This window comes from Phascolarctos cinereus, unplaced genomic scaffold, assembly GCF_003287225.1.
Source record: "Phascolarctos cinereus isolate Bilbo 61053 unplaced genomic scaffold, phaCin_HiC Scaffold_7;HRSCAF=346, whole genome shotgun sequence".
Taxonomy (NCBI): domain Eukaryota; kingdom Metazoa; phylum Chordata; class Mammalia; order Diprotodontia; family Phascolarctidae; genus Phascolarctos; species Phascolarctos cinereus.
Genome location: NW_027556180.1, coordinates 54,630,399 through 54,633,049, shown reverse-complemented (window position 1 = coordinate 54,633,049; position 2,651 = coordinate 54,630,399). Strand labels below are relative to the sequence as shown.

Below are 2,651 nucleotides of genomic sequence, written 5' to 3'. Positions count from 1 at the left end.
TTGTGTTTTCCATGTTCACTCTACATTCAAGATCGATCTATTTCCATAAAACATTGGACGACTGTTATTTTTAAGGGTTTCGTTTGGGATATTCGTATTTCTGGGTAAGTTAGGTGGAAAACTAATAGTTCCCCCAAATTTCTCTCTTTAAGAAGCCCACAGTTGTGAATTTAGTTTCATTGCAATTTCCTTCTATAGCAGCTTTAAATCTGTATTTTTATCTAAATAGATAACAAGGAATTTAAATGTCTTTGGAAGAAAAAAAAGTGTTTACAGACTGGAGGCAATGGAATCAGAGTCTGATTCTTTAACAACCAGAACTACCACGAGCCCATTAGAATAGCCTTCTACCTTCCCAATTACATTGTTTTAGTGGTTTTTTATAATTCTCTTAAAATTAGTCAAATGTCATCCTGGATTTTCTAGTCTTTTTTCTTAACGATGTAAACAGATCCTAGGTTCTAAAGCATTAAACCAGAAGGTACCTTGGGGGCCACCTGCTCCAAGCCACCCATTTTGCAGATGAGTGAAATGACTTGCCCATTGTCACATAGATAGAAGTAAAGGAGACAGGACTGGAACCTTGGTTTTCCAGAATTAAAGTCCAGTCCTCTAACACTGACAGTAAGCTGCTTTTTAGCAAAAGAAGACAGAGATATTGGGACTCCAGCCCTGCGCCACACACATACAAAGCCCTTTTCTTCTAGTTTTCAATTGAACATATATAAACTATATCAAATTGCTTCCTCTCTTAGGAAGGGAGAAGGGGAAATAGGGGAGGGAGAAAAATTGGACCTCAAAAAAAACTTTAAATGAATAATAAGTTTAATCTAATAATATTTTGTCAATATTTAATACTTACTATTTATCATTTATTACATATTACACTTATTTATTATAGTTATTACATATTATATACAAGGTCACATAGGAATATATACATATATAGTATTAGTAATTAATTTAATTTAATAATAAATTTAAATGAATACTAAAATTACATGCAATTGAAAAAACTAAAACACTATTTTGAAAAATACTTTATTCTAACAACTTTTGACAAACTCCTTTTGTGGAAACTCTCTCCATAGATGTCAATCAACTACCCCTATGTGAGTTATAGTGTTAAAAAATTTTCCAGGGCCCTGACAGGCTGTGATTTGCCCATAGTCAGATAGCTAGTATGTATCAGAGGAAGAAATCCTAACTCCAAAAAGAGAACTCTTATATATTGCTATATATCTCATTACCTTTGAAAATACTGAACTTCTTTATTTTTCTCCCCTTTGGCAATTGGAGTTAAGCGACTTGCCCAGGGTCACAGAGCTAGTAAATGTCAGGTGTCTGAAGTCGAATCTGAACTCAGGTCCTCCTGACTCCAAGGCTGGAGCTCTATCCTCTATGCCACCTAGCTGCCCTGGAAACACTAAACTTAAACAGCTATTTGTCCAAATTGAGCATCTTTGTTTTTAAGGCCATGAATTTTATGACTAGCTCCTTTCTTGGATTTTGTTTTCTGCAATTCAATCACTAAGCATTTATTAAGCACCTGGTATGTGCCAGGTATATAGGTGCTGGGGATGTATTTTTTTTTAAGTAAGAAACAATCAGTTTGCTTGCCGATATGGTCCATCCGATCAATTGACCTGCCCTGGCCCCGATCCAGAATGAATTCAAGTACTTCTAGAAAATGACTACCACTTGTTCAGTAGAAGGTAAACAGAATCTGTTGATAATAGGGAGGAAGACCTGGTTCTCCATTCCTGAGAAGAATTGACAGGATTAATTTAGTTCTCAACAGAGAACTGAAGGAACCTCCTCCAGGAGCTCATTACCTTGCCAAAAGTCTGGATGATACATTAGACCTTCTCAAACCTCCAGAACTAGCAAATAAGGTGGACTGATCTGGGTAGTTGGAGGCAGCTCTGTTTTTAAGGAAGTTATGAAGAAAACTAGTCATCAGTGACTGTGACAAGAATTTTGCAAGAATTTAAGTGAAATGTTTTTTTCAGAAATTGATCTAAAGAAATATAAACTTCTTCCAGAATATCCAGGTGTTCTTACCGATGTCCAGGAAGAAAAAGACATTCAGCATAAATTTGAAGTATATGAAAAACATGATTGATATGAAAGGTTTGAAGGCTGTTGTTTCCAACTAATTTTTCCACTAAAAATTAAGTTTGTATGGTGTTAGCACAAAAACTATTATTAGAAATATCATCTTTATTTTTGCTTAATGTACCAATAAACATTTATTAGGTGCCTACTTTGTGCCAGGCACTGTGCTAAGCTCCAGGTGTACAAAAAGGGACAAAAGACATCCCTGCCTTCAGAGAGCTCACAATTCAATGGGAAAGACAACATGTGAGCAAATATGTACAAGCAAGCTATAGACAGGATCAATAGGAAATAATTAACAGAGGGAAGGTCTAGAATTGAGGGGTTAGAGAAGTCTTCCTGTAGAAGGTGGGCTTTTATTTGGGATTTAAAGGAAACTAGGGAAGTCAGAAAGGAGTGAAGAGGAGAGAGAGCATTTCAGGCATGGGGGACAGCCAGAAAGAATGCCCAGAACCAAGAAAAGAGGTGTCTTGTTTATGGAACAGCCAGGAAACCAGCCTCACTGGATTGAAAAGTATATGTTGAGGACCAAG

General features: G+C 36.2%; 1 pseudogene; it reads left to right on the top strand.

The window, feature by feature from the left end:
* Positions 1-1,580: 1,580 nt before the first annotated feature.
* Positions 1,581-2,125, top strand: LOC110197208 (dihydrofolate reductase-like; annotated as a pseudogene).
* Positions 2,126-2,651: the final 526 nt, after the last annotated feature.